This window comes from Adiantum capillus-veneris, chromosome 7, assembly GCF_014529385.1.
Source record: "Adiantum capillus-veneris isolate H3 chromosome 7, ASM1452938v2, whole genome shotgun sequence".
In the NCBI taxonomy this organism is placed as follows: Eukaryota; Viridiplantae; Streptophyta; class Polypodiopsida; order Polypodiales; family Pteridaceae; genus Adiantum; species Adiantum capillus-veneris.
Window position 1 is genome coordinate 5,260,134 of NC_140937.1, and position 19,550 is coordinate 5,279,683.

Genomic DNA, 19,550 nt, shown 5'->3' on the forward strand with positions numbered 1-19,550 from the left:
CTGCTGACAATTCAACCTCATCAACAAATTTAACAAAAAATGAAGATCATCAACAACCAATCAAAAACCTTCCACAGCCTCCACGGACACTTTTCAACAGTGCCCGAGGACGGGCACTAAAATCAAAAGGGGGGAATGTTAACTAAGCCGCCGTCAGTTAATAAAAGCTGCTAAAGATCAAAGACGTATAAATGCACATTGAGGATGAATACAAAGTAGCAGTGAAGATTGGAGTTACACATTTTTTACATTTTCCAAAATGGCCATGTATTGCAAATTCCTGATTTATTTTAAGCCATTGTAATATTTTTAATGTGTTACAGGCTCAACAGGAGTTCCAAACTATAAAGAATAGGTCAGTTAATGTACCTATGTTGCAGATTCAGTAAATGGTGGAGCCCTAAAGGCCTTGGGTGCCCAAACATTGCATATTTTAACCTAGGTATATAACGCAGTGTGTAGAAGAAATGAGGATTCTCAAGCTCATTTGTTGAGACAACTCTTTGGTGAGAGCTCATGAGGTGTGTGGCTATGGAGTCCTTGAGCTTCTCCTTGCTCATGTGACTTGATTAACACTAATCAATGCTTACTTCTTTTTCACTATGCCCCTCTCATACTTCTTGTGATTGTGAATGATGCTTTGATTAGCTAGATCGTAACTAATTAGTGGTTAATCCCTCTCTAATCTTGTGTGATTGCCCTCTTTTGTTTGTGTGTGCATGTAGGTTTGATTGGAGTGTAGTGATCAATAGATCTATGTGTGTGTGCTTGTGATTAGTGTGTTGCATGATAGGATTAGTATTGTGTGCATATTGCAATCGTTAGTGTGTATGATTGGGTTGATTGGAGATGAAGGGAAGTGGATGTGGAGAGCCTTTGAGATACACACATTATTGGAGTACTTATTAGCATGGGAAACATTAATAAAGTACTCAAGGGATTATTTGCTGATAGATATGGAATTTAAAAGGTAGCAAATATGAGAGGGGACTTGCCTGTTGTAGTCCACTCAATGTGCATAGGTGGAAGCAAAAAAAAGTGTCTAATGCATATTGTCCAATGGTGGGACTTTGTATACATGCTTACATAGAAATGCATGGAAAACAATATGTTGTGCAAGAAAGGTTTTGAGGGGTTCTTCAAAAAGATGGTGTAGCTATAAAAGCATATCACATGGCTTTGGAAGATGGCACCCCTTTAAGAATGGTTTTTGTTGTCGAGGATATGTGCTCTCATCTTACTGTGCACTATACGTGAGTGTTGGACTCTATGACACTCCACCAAGATTAAGTTAATAGGCTTTGACTCTTATGCTCATCTCAGCCAGCATGAAGGACACAACTTAGATATGTTCAACTCTTCCAGCTTGAGCATAAGCCTAATAACTACGACTCTTAGCACAAAGTGTATTACGACTTGAAGCTTTGGGACTAATGATTCACTCATTTTATGGCTTAGCAGCCCGACTCTGACTATGCCAAAGAGTGTTTTTTGCACCCTAGCGACTTGAATTTTTACATTCTTGTGCTTACTACAAACATTTATTCAAGTAAAAGTAGCTTATTAGGGAAAATTTGGACTCACAAAGGGGCCTTATAAGGAGTTTGACTTCCTCTCTCATGTCCAAAACGGGCGTGCGGTAAAATTTTTGCAAATAAACTCTAAACTTGGCGGATATTTGACAATTAGAATCTACTCTTCAAGCTCTTTATATTGATATATAGCACGCCATGAGATTTCTCATATTTTGAAAGATTCTATTTTTTATTCTCTTGTGGTGTGACAACTCCATCTAGAATCTAGAGAACAAAAAATAGAATCTTTCAAAATATGAGATGGCATGCTATGTATCAATAGAAAGAGCTTTAAGAGTAGATTCTAACTGCCAAATCTGCACCAAGTTTAGAGCTGATTTGCAAAAATTTTACCGCACATCCATTTTGGACATGAGAGAGGAAGTCAAACTCCTTATAAAGCCCCTTTGTGAGTCCAAATTTTCCCTAATGCGGCTTGATTCCTCAAAAAGAGGATTAGTGAAGGACCAAGTTGGTATTGAAGGTTTCTTTTGCATACCTATTCTATCTTCTTCAAATCTGCATTTGTGTTGGCTGGGTGGTCCTTGTTTGACTGTGAAGACTCCATTACCTGTTTGATTCTCCAGTTAGTCCTGTTGATAGGAGTCTTTGATGTTGTTGTAGGCCTCTACTCACTGTAGGCATGTGGATTTTGACTAGGAGCATTGGAAGACTTAGGAATCCAAATCTCTTGATGACCTTTGTATCTCCTTTGTTGCCTTTGCTTTGCTCTAGGTCTTGTTGAGCTCTTAAGATCTTCATGCAGGTTTGGTGTAGTTGCGGTCGGCTTGTGGTTGACTGGTAGCAAAATCTTTGTATAGCCTGTGTAGAATCCTTGTCTAAGAGGAAGATTCTTTGAGAACCATCTCTATTTTGTATCCTCTTGAGAGTTGTGGTAGACTTTATCATCTTTCAATGTGGTTCCGCTATATACCTGCTGCTTAGGTATCCTAGGATATTATTGAGGTTGATACCTTGTGGGCCTTCTTTCTTGGGAAGGTCTTGATTTCATTTCATATCCTCTAACCTGGGGTTTTGGTACCCATATCTGTCTGTTACCTCCATAGTACTCCTATTCTTTTAAGCTCCATTTGATGATATCCATCCCATGTGTTTTTCTTTCTGTGTTGATTTCCCGTCCTTAATCCAAACGAGATCATTCACTTTGACTAAACTGCTTGCAATAAACACTTGCTTGACTATCTTTTTCTTTCTTGAGTACTTTGGATGAAATATCTTTGCTTTTCTAGGTGTATCCTTAGAGGTTTCATTCGGGTCAGCAATTGACTTGAAGTTTTGAAAGCTTGACTTGCTAGAAGAAGCTGGTCCATAAGGGTTCTTTGATGTAGAGGCATATGATGTCACATCTTCTTTGCTAGTCGGTGGAAGATCCGCTTTGGCTTTACCTCTGTCTAGAAAGATTTGTCTTTGATTCTTGTGAACTTCTGCAACTTTGAATCTAGAATTAATGGTATCTGTAATTGTTTCTTGCTACCACTTGGAAAATAGAGTAGTAGTAGCATTGTATCTTCTTTGTAGGCCTTGTGTTGGTCTAACCACTGATATCCAAGGATGACATCTGCATGCATGTCTTTTGAAGAATTTACCTAAAACTTTATCTGATCTTCATGCTTTTGGATGCTAAGAGTAACAACCATGTCTTCTTGACCTATATGCATACCTAGCATTGTTTTGCTATCATGTTTGCATGGAGTGATCTGGAGGATCCTTTGGCTGTTCTCTGCAAATCATATTGCACTTTGATTATTTATCTAGTAGAACATTGCATCTGACACTTGCTCCATTTACACTACTAAGGACTATAGCTATTCTCATTGGAGGTGCTCTTGAAGATCGCTGTCTTGCATTTGCCATGGTCTCATTTTAATCTAACTGTGTCTCTATGGAGGGTGGCTTGAGACTCTGTTTTCCAATCTGACTTACATAGGTAGATTCGACTAGCAATGAGTGATTGATCTTTGGACTTCCTATTGCTTTCTGAATTTTTTGCAACCTCGTTCTTCTTTACTTCTGGCTTTGGTGGCATTCTCTACACAATAGATTTCGTGGTTACCCTTTGCTTTGTTTGATCTGTACTTGCTATTGCCTGATTTTCTTAAAGCTCTTTTGAAGTTAAGTTTGATGGAGATGGATTATCTTCAATAAGATCTGCTTTGATATCAATCTCCATTTTAACTATGCTTAAGGACTTTGTGTTGTCATTCACGGGTGACCAGTGTTGGTCTTTATTCTTGGTTGTCTCAAAAGATTGCATCTTGTTTGCATTCTGTATCTCTAAAACCTTATGAGATAGTGGCTTTCCCAACATGAGGCCATTAGGTACATCTTTTACTGTGATCACATGGAATTGGGCTATAATGTTCTGTACACTTACTTCAATGGTGGTGGAGATGATTCCCCAACATTCTGCTCGTTTGTCTCCCAATATGCTCACAAATTCAAGAGCATCTTCCAGATGTGGTTGGCCACATTTTTCCAAGTGCAAAAGGACATGAGGTTCTTGTCTAATTGAAAATCTAGCTTTACTTCACTTGAGAGCTTTTCTTCATTCTCACCAAAAATGTTGCACTTGATCGTCTCAGGATTTGTGTTTGAATTGACTGCTTTTGCTGTGGCAGTGTCCTTTGGTTGAGCTTTATCTGCAGTTTCTTTGCTTTGGCCACCTGCTTCAGTCGATCTTGACTCCATCGGCTATAATATTGCACTTTTTGCTTGCAATTGTTGAGCATTGTCTACCTGCATCTGAGTAACCTTTGATCTTAGAAGATCCACTATATTGTCTGGCAGAATTTGTCTCTTTGGAGGAGATTTTGGTGGTGACCTTTGTGTATCTTTCTCGACTTTAGCTTTTATTGATTTTGACTTTTTTATAGACATATAGTTGTAAAATCTTCTCTGTTGCACTTGTACCCGTGTTGCTACTGCTACTAGCTTGCTCTGATGTACTTGAATTCTCGGATAGAGTTGTCTCAATCTATAAAAACTGTCTCTTAGCATATCTTGGTGTTGATTAGTAGAATTTCTCCTACTTGGGTTTGATAAGACTGCTTTAACCAAAGCGCTTTTGCAGTTGACTACTCTTAGACTCACAAAAGTTGATTACTCTAGCTCGACAGTGTGAGAATTGATTGTAGCCTTTGAAATGATGAAAATCTGGGCCTTGAATAGCCTAACCTGCAATTCAATGTGATTTGTAACCATGTTCGTCCAATTTTAATCTCAATTTGCAATGCAATTACTTGCACTTGCCTGTTTTTGGTGAGTATGATCAATTCTAGCTCCTTGATTGAATCGCAGCAACTCTTTCAAAAACTGGCTAGAACAATGATATTCTTGGCCAAAATAATTCAGTCCTAGTTTCTAAGGATTTTCCCTGATTCTAGGTCTAAATTTGAAACTCTCACAAGTTTTGCAACTTGCACTTGCTAAATTCCACCCAGAATCTGGTATTTTCAACCCCAAGTCACAATTTTCACGCGTGGAACTACCCTAATGGCTTGATTTTACTAAAAATCCGTTTCGAACTACACTTTCATGTGCTTGATTCCATTTTTACAGATTTTCGATTGTTTGGTTTCAAACTCCTTGATTTTTTTCTTTTTTTAATAAATTTTTGGATTTCATGACCGGCTCATTGCTTGGTTCACTCGATTTTTTGCGTTTCTTCTTGTTTTAATTTTTTAATTGACTTTTTTGTTTTTGAGGTTTTTGTGGATTTTTTTTTGCCAAATATACAAATAAATGAAATGAAAGTGAGAGAAAAAAAGAAAATGAAATTGAATTGAAATGAAATGAAATTTAAAGAGATTGAAAACGAAATGAAATGGAATTAAAATGAAATTGAAAAGAAACAAAATGACATGAATACAGTAAAAAAGTAAATGACAAAAAAGAGAGGAAAAAGACAAAAGGCTCCTGCAACCATTGAGGAAAAAGAGAAAGAAGACAAGGGAAAGAGAGAGGTCCTTCTTTAAAATTTTATAGTCTTCTTGTAGCTTAATGAATTGTATGTGTAGGGGTGCGTTTATGCATGTGTGTGTGTGTGGTGGTTGAGTGTGTTCACGCCATGAAGAGAGAGAGAGAGAGAGAGATTAAGTGTGTGTGTGTGGGCGGGTCCTGCCAAAAGATGGTTGCTCACAAAGAGACAAAGAGAGCATGTCGTGTGTGTGTGTGTGTGTGTGTGTGTGTGTGTGTGTGTGTGTCCACTATTGACCCTGCCAACGAAGAAAGAGGAAGAGATAGAAGAAAGAGAGTGTTGGTGACTCTGCACACACATAGAGAGAGAGAGAGAGAGAGAGAGATTATCTTATGGTGGCTTGGTGCTTGCAGACACCAAGGGAGGGAATCAACACGCGCTACTAGGCTAATAACATCGAGAGAAAGAAAGAGGCGATTATCACCTATACACACAGTTGGGAGTCAATTTTTTGCATCAGAACTTGAAATTCTATCGCAGAGTTTGCACGAACATCGAAAATATGCCGGAACATACGCTCACGCTTGTGATGAATCGATTGTCTGTCACCAAAACCAATTTTTTATTTTTTATTTTTTATTTTCTTAATGCCTGAAAAAGCCAAATTTTAGTCCGAAAATGTTAAAAATCACTTGAAAATCCAAAAAATTAGCAAAAAAATCTTTAAAACTACCAAAAAATTCTATAACTCTCAAAAATCATCGACAATCACAATTGAACACTTTTGCCATGCATAAGCACACCAAAAATAGCAATTTTGGTCAAAAATATCAATTACAACAAAATCAACAACCCAGTCCTGTGAAATAGCGAAACGCTTAAAACTCAACCAAGGAGGGCACAAATGTGCTCAACATGATGCCGTTAATACACACACAAAATAGTTTGTCAATATTGCAAGATATTAAAATGTTATGGTATTAAGTAAAAATTAGTGCAAAACTTAGCAAAAAACTACCAAAAATTTGCTAAAATTATCAAAAAAATTCTAAAAAATCTCCACACATAGGGGATTAGTGCAACCAAATCAAATCACAACTAGCACATCAATTCAATTTCCAAATAATTTCCCAATAAAAATAAAAACTAGACAATTAAACCAGTAAAATTAGGTAAAAAATTGACGCATTTGGAGTGTGTAAATCCATGTTTTGAGCTCAAACATATAGCAATTAAGTTGCTTAGTAAAGTAGATGCAATCTTCTCGCGCGTTGTTGTAAACTTGTTTGCTTTGTTTGCAAATGGATGTAAGAGTAGATTTGTTTGCAAATGGATTGTGAGAGAAATAGATTAACGAATAGGTTGAAGTAAATAAAATAGGAAAAAACTTAAGAATGAAAGAGGGAGAGGAATAGAGAGAGAGAGAGAGAGAGAGAGAGAGAGAGAGAGAGAGAGAGAGAGAGAGAGAATAGAGAGAAAGAGAGGGAGAGGAATAGAGGGAGAGAGAAAAAGAGAGAGAGAGAGAGAGAGAGAGAGAGAGAGAGAGAGAGAGAGAGAGCGAGAGAGAGAGAGAGTTTAATTTTTAACAATAGACATACCATAGCACATGAGAAATACAAGAACCTCTGCCTACAATGTCAGTATCAATAATGTATTCATTAGAAATTCAACCAATATATACATTCCAAAATTACATACCAATAAATTCAACCAGTAAATATATTTCAAAATTACATGCCAATAAATTCAACCAATAAATACATTCCAAAATTACATGCCAATAATAATGAAATGGTTCTGTATACAAAAGTAGGCCAGTGTACAACAATTTTCCTTTCTACCAAAAAACAAAGGAGAGAGTACCCTTACCTGTATCCATTGTAAAAAAGCAACCAAGAGATTAGCCTTTCAAACAGCCTTGCAGGGAATTGGGATGACTCTAGTTGTCATCCATGTCACCTAACATTGGAGAGGGGGAAAGGGGAACACACCCAGCACACAAGACAATGCCTCACTATATCCCAGGGTATACATAGTGCCCCAATCCACTAGAATTCACCTTCAAAACTCGACACTATCCACGAGCAAACCACCATACGCACACGACCATACGCACACACGCCTTGCAATGCACGAGATAGACCTAATCACTCTGCTCTGCTCAATTCACAACCTTCTACACGCACACAGTCTTTCTCTATCTCTCTTTGCACGACAAACATTAGGTGGGCGCACACGCCGACACATGCCCGGAAACACATGCACACAAGTAGAGAAGAGAAGGGGAAAGTGGGAATGACGCCAAGGAGACAGAAATGAATGGTCTTCTTGCATATACAGCCATGTACAATCAGCACCGTGCCGGTAAAAACCTCGGCAAAAACTTCAACATCATAAAAGCTCACAATGGCTCCCCCAAAAAACCTAAGGGAAAAAGCCCCTATGGCAAAAAGCCCCAAAGACCTCACGTTTACATCCTTTTATAGGGGAAACTAAACCCAAAAAAAGAAAAAAATGTGAGTTCTCTTTCTCGTCCAATCCACTTGCAGCTTCATTTAGCATTTTCCTTGCATTCCTAGCACTTGGCATTGTCCACTTTTGGCAACCACTGCATGATGCACACCTTTTATCCTTTTTCTGTCCAACTCGGCCGCCCATTTACCTCTTGAATTGACCTTCTTTGAACACCTTCTCTCTCTCTCTCTCTCTCTCTCTCTCTCTCTCTCTCTCTCTCTCTCTCTCTCTCTCTCTCTCTCTCTCTCTCTCTCTCTCTCTCACTTCACTGGCCTTGTTGCGGGATTGGGCCCTGGGACGGCTTTGAACATCCTTGAACTGCTTTCTCTCTCCATTGGCGGGATTGTCCGGCTTTGTGAATCTCTCTCTCTCTCTCTCTCTCTCTCTCTCTCTCTCTCTCTCTCCTGTTATCTGCCACAGGACCCCTCCCCTAGGCGAGCATTAGCGACATCGCTATTGGGGGGGGGCACCCTTACCTTCAAAAAGGTGTTGGCCCAACGGGGCACGGAATCGATCCCCACTCTGCCACATCATCATCCTTTTCCATTTTCCAACAGCGCCATCAACCGGCACTGCCCAGCAGGCGCGCTCACTGCACCACTCATAAACGCCATGGTGTGCACCACATCGTCCACACAGCGCCCGGAGGGCATGCACCATAGCTAGCATCACGAGAACTCCCGCTTGCCTCCATACTCTACAATGGCCTCACAGCCCGGGTCATATACCCCACCGTCTCATCTCAAAACCCCACTTGTGGGACTAAGGCAGCACCACGTGGTGCTTTCCAGAGCCCTCACCTCCCAAGCCTCCAAAAACTTCTTTAAAATCTTCAAAAAACCCCACAAACTCAGTTTTTTTCCGCCCATCTTTCCATTGTTGCCATGTGATGCACAAGGTTCCGATCGCCAAACCGTCCAGGCTAATTGAGATCCCATATCTCCAGCCTCAAGCCGCATAACTCCCACCTCATCCAAAGTCTGGGAAGCCCCTGAACCAAGGCCGCAAAAAACATGAATATTCATCTGTAGCCAATTCCAAGCAAATGCACCTAACTTTTTGACTGCTATATCTTTTCACTCCGGGCTCCGTTTGACGAGCAGTCAACTCCTCCTAGCTCCATACATTGCAAGCACCTCCTCAAACTCTATTTCAACCCAAAAAGTGCCAGATGGCATGACTCCCCATGTGGTCAGGTGGGCACCAACCTAGCCCCCGACAAAACTTCAATTGGCCATAAACTACAATCCGTAGCTCTGATCTGCAATCTGAAAAGACGTGTATGCTCCATATATTGAGCACATGCGCCTATACCCTGACATCCACGTGGGCCACTTAGCCCCAACTGCCCTATCCGGCAAGAATCTGCAACACACTGAAGCTTCAAAGTTCAATATCTTGGGTTCCATAGCTCTGTTTGATGAGCCGTTTGGACCTGCTCCTTTGGCACTTGTAGCTCTATTCTTGGACCCAAACATTGCACCTTGCACCTCCTTCATATGCTCCCCAAATTAGCCCCTTCTAGAGCCTTTCTTGGCCCATAAACCGCATCAATCATACATCTCTGCTACTACCTGTCAGTCCACGATCTTCCTACCTGCTCTAGCCTTTTACCATGCTTCTGCTAGCCTGCACATGTCTACCCATGCCATCTTCTATGGTCAACACACTTTGGCTGTACCAACAACCTAGGAAAAAAGAAACTTAATTGCATTTAAAGAATAAAGAAATGAACAAAGTAACCATGAATCCATCATCTTGCAAAGTGTGATAGACAAGTCATTAACATAATTTAGATGTTTCAAAATATGGCCTTAGCACTTAACACTGACTATAGCAATAAGTGCCTCAAAAAAAAGATCAATTGATTAAGTATTCTGTATAGCAGTAGTGCAAAGCACTGCCCCTTTGATCAATCAACAACTCGCTCCGAGAAAAGATTCTGGAGATTAGAGCAGCATGAAACAAATCCAAACAAGACAAATATCATATGGCTTAAAAAACAATAGAGTCAGCAGCATATGCTATTTTCCTAAAGGGCCCATATATCAAATGGCCTCCAAAATACGGATTAGTGTATAGCTGCTATCTACAACTTAGCTAAATAGGCCAATTATTTTATGGATTTTGAAAAAGAGTAGAACGTAGTAGTCACATCAAGTCAGGTAGTGAACAATTCAACCATGTCACAACCATCAACTCTTCTAATTTTGAAACATGTATATGCATTTACCACTGCAACATTTTTATCAAATTTCAGACCAGCAACCCAGTTTGTGTATAGAATGAGATATCTTTCAAACATTAGTATAAATCTTGAAATAGCATATTCTGGATTTTTAGCAGCATACCACAATAGTATTCATCCAAATTCTAACCATTAGAATAAATCAATTTAAGAAAAGAGACAGCAAATGCCCAACAAAGCTTAGCCAAAAATCACAAAATAAGAGGCAAGAATGCCATAACACAGTAGTTGCACTAAAAGTGCAGCCTATACATATGAGCAAAGTGAGACAAGGTTCAGTAAAAGAACCAAATCTGGTTCTAAAGTGTGATAACCAGGCTGCAAAAGAGAATCTATAAGATTTAGAGGATTATAGATCGCAAGAAAACAACACCTTAAGAAAACAATATTGTGTCTATGCATAGCTGTGGTTGGCTCTACCATGCTTTGAAGATCAATGCAGTTTAAACCATTATGTTGTGCAAGAGTTGGGTCTTGAGTAATTAACTCAAGGGTTTCTGATGTCGAGGCTTTCTGATGCTGTCTTCCAAAGAGCAAATCTTGTAGCTTGTGTGATCTTTTCTTGATTGTGCCATTAGGATGCTTTAGCATGCTGATTTCGTGAGCTGTTGGTATCAATAATGACTGTTGTTGATCTTTTCCCCACCATTGATATCTTGGTTTGTCTTGGTCAAAATGGTGTGCTTGAGGTTTCTGAGACTTATCTCTCCATTGCTTGATTGGTTTCCAGTTTGCGGAGAAGATAAGTGCTCCTTTTTCTTCCAAATCCATTTTGTGTTAGGTTCCTTGCTCGGAGATGATCGTCTTTGTATTTTGACCCTTGGAACCATCTTTGGTATTTTTGATGATGTTTTGGGCACCCAGATTTGAATTGGCTTGTCCTTAAGTTGTGCTTTCGGTACTCAAATTTTCCTGACTCCTTGCATGCTACGTGTAGCATTTGCTTGTCAAAAGGATGGAGAAGATTGATTGCTTCATGGTTTGCTTTGCTGGTGAAATACTTTCCATTCCTTCTTGTTTGGTGCAATTGGAACAATGAGTTGTCCGCCTTTAGGTGATAGATTGAGATGATTGGTATCCCAATCTGGTACTGCCTTGTATGTCCGCATCCAGGGAATTCCAAGAATCATTGTCTCATTCATGTGCTCATCTGATAAGCATACAAACTGATGAGGACATGAACATCCATGTACTATCACATTCAAGTTGACTACTCCTAACGTTGGTGATGGGTTCTTGTTGCATCCTTTGATAATCGCTATTCCTGCTGTCAGGGACTGACTTGTTTCTTTCTTGTACGTGGAATAATGGACTAGGTTTACTCTAGCTCTTGTATCGACCAATGCATTTGTGCTATAATTCTTGAGTTGTACTTCGATGTGAAGGTCCATTTCATCTAGACATTCATCATCTGTTGACACTGCATCTCTCTACAATTTCCATTGTTGGTCATCTATTTCCAGTGTGTTGATGGTTTCCTTGAGAGAAGCTTTCCTTTTGAGTACTCAAAGCTGAGATTCCTCCTGGGTTTCATCAATAACCTGCTGTCTTTTTATCTTTCTTTGCTTGGCTGCATGCATTCTTTCTAGCAACTTTGTGGGACACATGTCTAACCTCACCATCCTATCTTATTGCAGTTAGCGAGAACCACGATTAATTTGTCAAGCCATGGAACGAAGCTGACTCGAGTAGTGCATAGAGGCTACAAGAGGTTGTCAATATCTTGGAAAACAACTAACAACTCGCATCTAACTCAAGCTACACTCAAGTGAGTGAAATCACCAAAAGCCAATTGCTCATTGGCAAACAATTCACATCCGTTACAGCATCAAACGACATCCAAACGTAACAAAATTTGTAGGACAAGTTTATAAGACCTAAGCACACACACCTATGGCCTCAAACCCCACTTTAGGTCAAGTTCCAAAATCGCGATTATTAACAGTAGTGGATTTTTGACCTAGTCGTTTTCGATCCAGAATGCATCTAAATGCTTAGCAATGATGCCCCAATACCCCGCCTACGCTTAGTTTTTTATTTAAAAGTGTAAATTACTAGTTATGATGAAATTAGGCTGCGGGTGACGGCGACGTAAAAAGCTACGAAATACTGTGAATTGCTTACGTCAATGCGTAGAGCTCTTACCTACGATTGCAATGCAACAAACACATTCGCAATGTGACAACCAGAGAGGGAGTACTAAGCGCGCGAAGGAGAGGAGTGAGCGCCATTAGCTCACGCTGTGTATTTCTTATCCAAAAACTTACAAAAATTGGCTTTTATACCTTAGCCAAGGTTTTTGAGTGGTCAAAACCAATAATCAGGAGTTCTACCAAAGCTGGGAATTGACTGGCTGATACAATCTGGAAGCTTGTATCCCCGGCTCATTAATTACAAAGTTTACTAAGAAAAAAGGAGTTATAATATTCCCGATTTATCAAAATAATAATTGTTTTACAAGGAGAACTCCAAAAAATGATGTCAACGTTAGCTTGCTACTAACATTCCTCCCCCTCTTCGCCTGTGTTGTCCCTTGACACAACTTTATGGGATGAAGTATTCTTCGGGTTGACGGCGCGCGAGGCGGTCTTTAAGTGCTTCCAGTGCCTTTTGGTATCTGATTCTTCGTTCTTTGTCAGGCACTTGCAAAAATTGCATGGTGACTTGATTCTTCAGTTCCACTGCTGAGTAGGTGCCATAAAATATAATATCTAACTTTACCAAATGATTTTATCATATTAAACTGATCATTTAATGTGGGAGAATAAATGGGAACAAGAGTTAGAATAGAGACATGTGCTTCTAGACCTATTTCAACACGGGACCAAAAAGGAGAGATGGTTACATCTCAATAAGGGTCCAAAAGGAGGTAGTCTATCAAAGAGAAATGTGCAACTAATGAAGCTTAAAAGACCTTAGGGTTAGCTTCATTAAAGACCTCCAATGGTTAGTGTTAAAAGTCCTTTGACCTTAAGTAAGCTAGGGCTGAGCTTGAGGTGGGAATCGGACCTAAACTTAAGCAAGCTAGGGCTGTGCTTGAGGTGGGAGCTCGACCTCCAATGGTTAGTGTTAAAAGTCCTTTGACCTTAAGTAAGCTAGGGCTGAGCTTGAGGTGGGAACCGGACCTAAACTTAAGCAAGCTAGGGCTGTGCTTGAGGTGGGAGCTCGACCTAAACTTAAGCAAGCTAGGGCTGTGCTTGAGGTGAGATCCCCACCTAAGGTGCTTGTCATGCTTGATGAATAACTTTACTTGAGATACTTATCACATTTAATGAGGAAGTTGCTTGAGAAGCTTCGTATGCATGGGGGGTAAGATGCTTGAGTAAAAAAGAGAACCTGCTCACTTAATGAGGAAGTTTCTTGAGAAACTTCCTATGCATAAAAATCTCAAAGTTAGGGGAATTTTAAAAGAGCACATGGGACACATGTCAGACTCTCACTAAGCTTAACCACATGGTGTGCTTGAATGCTATTGGTTGGGCTAAAGAGGGGTCCAATGAGATTCTACTTCCATCTAACAAATATCTAGATATTTTCAAGCTCTCTCTCTCTAAGGGGTAAGGAGAGCACTTGTCAAAAGACTACCCATATGATTGATTGCATGCTGTATGTGATTGGCTAAGGGGAGAGGGGTCCAATGAGTTTGTAGCATGTAGAATTTTTGCCCAAAGCAAGGAAGGGGGGTGCTAGGGGCATATACTCCACACACACACACACATTTGGAAGGGCATTATCACTTGGTAAAAGTTGAGGAACACACCTCCTTCTCCAAGCTTGTGAGAGTGAAATCCTACACCAACACTCTTGGCTATGGAATGTAAATCCAACCAAGAGTCATGCTTCAATGCTTAAGCTTGCCATCTTCTCCATCTCCATTACTATGCTATTATGTATGCTAGCAAGAAGAGTAATGATAAGTGAGGAACTATTTCTTTCTCCTATGGAATGTTTCTTCTTCCTCTTCCCTATCCTCATTCTCCGCTAGCTCTCTCCACCTTCGAAGGTGTTTGAGGCCTTGGGACTAAGGATTGGGATAGTTAATGCTTTCTACAAGTTTATGTTATGCTTGTGATGCATGAAGCTTTCCATATTCATTGCATCACGTAGGTCACAAGGAACACAAAGATTGTATTGTACCAAGTCTCTCTTGATGGGAGAAACTATAATACAAATGCCTACAAGTTTATGTTATGCTTGTGATGCATGAAGCTTTCCATCTTCATTGCATCACACAGGTCACAAGGAACACAAAGAGGTCCTCAACTATTTTCATGTTCTCTAAACTCTCTCTCTTGCAAAAGTATTGTTCATGCCAAGTTAACTAAGTACCATGTTTATGTTGCTACCATCAATTAAGTTCACCCGCTATGCTCACAAAGTAATCTCGAGCTGTCATATGATTCATCACCTAATTTAAAAGATCTTTTACCTGATCTTGTAGCTCTTGGAGAGAGTTGTGCTGCCAAGATCCATGTATTCTGATCAGGGGTAGGCGGTAGGTTATCATCCATGCCAATGGCATGATAGGCTATTCTTGTCAACACTTCTGGCGCGCCCAAGTATGTTATTTTACCCTCCTTCTTGGTGCCCTTCAAGGTAGTCAAGACATAATGCGTGTGGTCCACAAGCTGCCTTGTTGTTGACTTAAGAAGCTGAGTAAAGGTGGTGGCTACGGCGTGATTTGGTGTAGTGTACCTTGGTGGCCTTTTTTCCAGAAAATGGAAGTGTTGATGGTACAAACGGGCTGGCTCTTCCACCTATTTGTGGATAAGATCGACGAATGTGGCTGCGGCTATTTCCTTGGTAAATGTGGTTTTTTTGTCTCTTGCCCGCATGGTCATTACTTGGCGGTTCTGTCTTCTTTGATTGTGGACAGAAGCTCGTAAGCTTTCTGAAAGTCCACTCCGCAAGGCTCTTGTTCGTAGAAATGTCTGAGCCCCAACTTGCGGTTAGCCTCTTTGGTTTCTGGCTTGGAAGCTACATCATAGACTTCTTTAGGCAAGAGTTGCAACTCCACCTGATGCCCTTCTTCACTCTTGAATCTGCCAGTGAAGACCGTGGTGTGGTGTTCTTCCAGCCGTTCTTTAGAAAGATAGGATGCTTTTGCCGCCTTGACTGACTCAGGGTCCAGTTGATACGCAGGCAGTTCTTGTAGTTTCTCTTTGTTGTTTAGCTCCTTCTTGGCCTTCTCCGCTGCTTGCATTGCTCCTGTTCAGTGAATAGAGTGCAAAGTTAGCAAATTTGTCGGATTATTCTTTGGAATATCCTTTTAGACTAAAATGCTGATAATCTGGTCCAAATTGCTTCAAATCAATTTTTGAACAAGCAAAAGATGCATAAAATCATGCAAGGAACAAAACTGTATGGTCAAAACAAAAATTTACAACCAAAGTAAATAATCGCGAGTATTTACAGCTGAATTTTTTTTTCAAATTTTTGCAAACTTGGCTTTATAGGCTTGAAGTATATGCCAAATACATGCTCTGAGTGAAATATGGGCTATTTGGATGCACAGGTTGAAAATGGTACCAGATTTTGACTTTAGGTCCTTGAAACAGTAGATATAAAGGAAAATTGAGATTTTGAAATCCAAATTGATTCAAAGTTGGCTAGTGGGCTTATCACAACATGTACTTTGAATGTATGATGGCCAAATATCAAAATTCCCCAATTTTGACCAAAAAGTAAATAATCGCGTTTAACTTTTCTTCCAAAATTGATATTTTTTTGGTACAAATTGGTGCTAGGCATGGTATAGACCGTGGGTATGAGATATGAGGTGATTTGGATCAAGAAAAGGTGTTCATAACCCCAAATTTTGGCTTGCAAAGACTTCTTTGCGTTTTTTGGCAATTTTACAAGTAATGGGTGGTCGTTTTGGCTCATACTTGATTTTTGGCATGTAATAGGTGTATACACATGATAGGTGAGGTGATTTGACAATTTCCAAGCAAAAATAATGCAAATGTAAATAATCACGATTATTAACTTCAGTGACAAAAACTTTGCAAATCCCACAAATTTTGACCTAGACATGTTGCATACACTTAATACAATTCCTAATTGAATTTGTTCAAGTTTGGTCATGCTGGCATCACTTTGTGCTCTGTCGACTGTGAAATCACCGTTTTTTGTGATTACTCTGTCTGTTGGGTTGGTCGGTCAACTTTGAGGCTTTGAACTTGTCCGTAACATAGTCGTGAAGCTACTTGTCCAATTCTGGCTCATTTGGAGTCAGTTTGGCCTCGTATGTCGAATTTGACGCTTTGTAAACTTCGATCCGTTTTCTGCTTTTTGAGGGCCTTGCTTGATGGATTTCACCAAACCAATCATATACATTGTATATGGACCTCATACACAAGCCATCTGTGGAGTCAGGTTGAAATTCTAGCATTTGCCAAAAACCTAACTTTTCTACTAGGGACCCCCGTGATCCCAGTCGAATGGTCATTTGATGATATAGAAAGATTCTATTATGTTAGGGCATGCTATGGTTCAAATCCCATCCGATTTGGTCAAGTTGGCAGGCCGCTATGGTCAGTTTTAGGTTGTAGGTCTTCGTGCACTGCTCGGTTTCTAGGGTTTTTTCTAAGGCTTTAGACTAGCTACCGGTTGTACAAAATGGATCATTATCGAGTAAAGAACTTACCCCTCATGTCTCGTGTGAGATGGCGCTGAAAAAGGTCAATTGTGGGCTCCGAAAATGTCGCAGGAAAGAGGCCGAAATCTCTCTCTGCAAAGGCTCCAAGTGGAAATGAGGTGGTTTTAGCCTACCATGGATATCTGTACCTAGACTTCCCGAACCAAATTTCCCTAGATTCCCCCGTTAGTCCTACTAGGCCATGAAATCTATGTTAGACTTTCCCTAATCGGATTCCTGTAGCTCATTTTGCAAGAATTTTGCAAAAGTAGGCTTGGCTGCCTAATTAAGGCTTCCCGCTTCCGTCTTCTGATTTCATTGAAAATTTTTGTGCTTTTTCGCTTTGTCCTTCTGATCACCATTGTGTCTTCAATTTTTTCCATCTGAGCTTTCCTTCTATTTATTATTAATTTTGACCTGTTTATTTGAAAAAATTAAAGAAAATAGCAAAATGCTCTAAAAAAGTAAAGTAAAAATCCAATAATTAAGAAAATCCCTTGAAAAACATAGCTTTATTATTTTTTGTTGGATTTCTCCATTTTCATGCCTCCCTATCAACAAAAATGATGAAAAATATCTTTAAAAAGGACCATTTTTTATGCTTTTTTGATAGTATATACACTATTTACACTCATCGGGAAGATATCATCAGTGAATTTTCCCTTGTTGATGAATTATAAGGGTATTATTAGGTAATTTTGCAAAAAACCACACGTTAACATGGAACTTTTTTCTCCCTCTTCAAACATTGCCCTTAATTACTTAGTACTTAGTGCCCTTCCACCCCTCGTAGATGGCGTACTCCGAGACGACTGCGTGCATGGGTTGAAAAATTTTGTCTATGCATAGCCGTGATTGGCTCTACCATGATATGAAGATCAATGCAATTCAAACCAATATGCTATGCAAGAGCTGGGTCTTGAGTAATTAACTCAAGGGTTTTCGATGTCGAGGTTTGTTGTTGATGTCTTCCAAAGAGAAAATCTTGTAGCTTTTGTGCTCTCTGTTTGATTGTACCATCAGGGTGTTTTAGCACGCTGACTGCTTGAGCTGTTGGTAGCACTTTAGACTGTTGTCGAGCTTTTTCTCACCATTGGTAGCTCGATCGGCTTGGTGCTGCATGGTGTGGTGGAGTCTGTTGAGACTTAACTTGCCACTGCTTGATTGGTTTCGCAGTTTGTGGAGAAGATAAGTGCTCCTTTTTCTTCCAAACCCGTTTCATGTTAGGCTCCTTGCTCTGAGATGCTCGATTTTGTGTTCGAATCCATGGAACCTTCTTTTGTTTCTTCGGTGAAGTTTTAGGCACCCATATCTGAATTGGTTTATCCTTAAGCTGTGCTTTTGGTACCCAAATCTGCCTGACTCCTTGCATGCTACCTGTAGCATTTGATTTTCAAGGGGATGGAGAAGATTGGCTTCGTGGATTGGTCTGTTGATTGCTCCATTTCCATTCCTCCTTGCTTGGTGCAATTGGAACAATGAGTTGCCCTCCTTTAGGTGATAACTTTAGCTGATTCGTATCCCAATCTAGTACTGCTTTGTATGTACGCATCCAAGGAAATCCAAGAATCATCGTCTCATTTATGTGTTCATCTGGCAAGCATACAAACTGATGCGGACATGAACATCCATGTACTACCACGTTCAAGTTGACTACTCCCAATGTTGGAGTTGGATTCTTGTTGCATCCTTTGATTGTTGCTATTCCTGCTATCAATGCTTGACTTGTTTCCTTCTTGTATGTGGAATAACTGACTGCATTCACTCTATCTCCTGTGTCTACCAAAGCATTGGTGCTATGATTGTTGAGTTGTACTTTGATGCGCAAATCCATTCCATCTAACCAGTCGTCATCTGTTGAAACTACGTCTTTAGGTAATACCCGTTGTCGATAATCTAGTTCCAAAGTGTTGATGGGAATCGGTATCTGTTGATTCTTGAGAGCAGCTTTACGATTGAGTACCCAAAGTCTAGCTTCCTCTTGGGCTTCATCAATAACCCGCTGTCGTTTGATCTTCCTTTGTTTGCCTGCATGCATTCTCTCTAGCAATTTATTGGTTAGTGGAAAATTGTGTTTCTTTAAACGACATCCACTAATCCAATTAGCCATCGGTTCACCATCTAGGGTGGACAATTTTACAGCTCAACTTGGAGATACATCTTGAATGATAAATGGCCCGTTTCCCTTTTTCTTAAACTTGGGAATGTGTTGCTTAAGGGAATAGATTAGAACTGAGTCCCCTTTCTTGAAATTTTTTGTGATTAAGTGGGAATCAAAAAACTATTTTTGTTTTCGCTTTTGTGCATAGATATGAGCTACAACAGTTAGCCTTTGCTCGTTTAGCTTTTCCAAATCTTCATGTCTTTCTGACAATTCATGTCCAGTCCACTCAATATTCTGTGCTACCCTTAATGTCGACAATAGAAATTCTATCGGTAGTATGGCATCAAGACCATAAACAAGGTTAAAGGGTGTAGCATTTAGAGCTGTTTGAATGAAACTCGATAAGCCCATAGAGCAGTATGTAGATTCACTTCCCAGCCTGTCCTTCTTGAACTAATCACTTTGGTCAGTACCGAGCTAAGAATTTTATTCGTATGCTCATCTTGTTCATTTGCTTGTGGGTGATAGGGAGC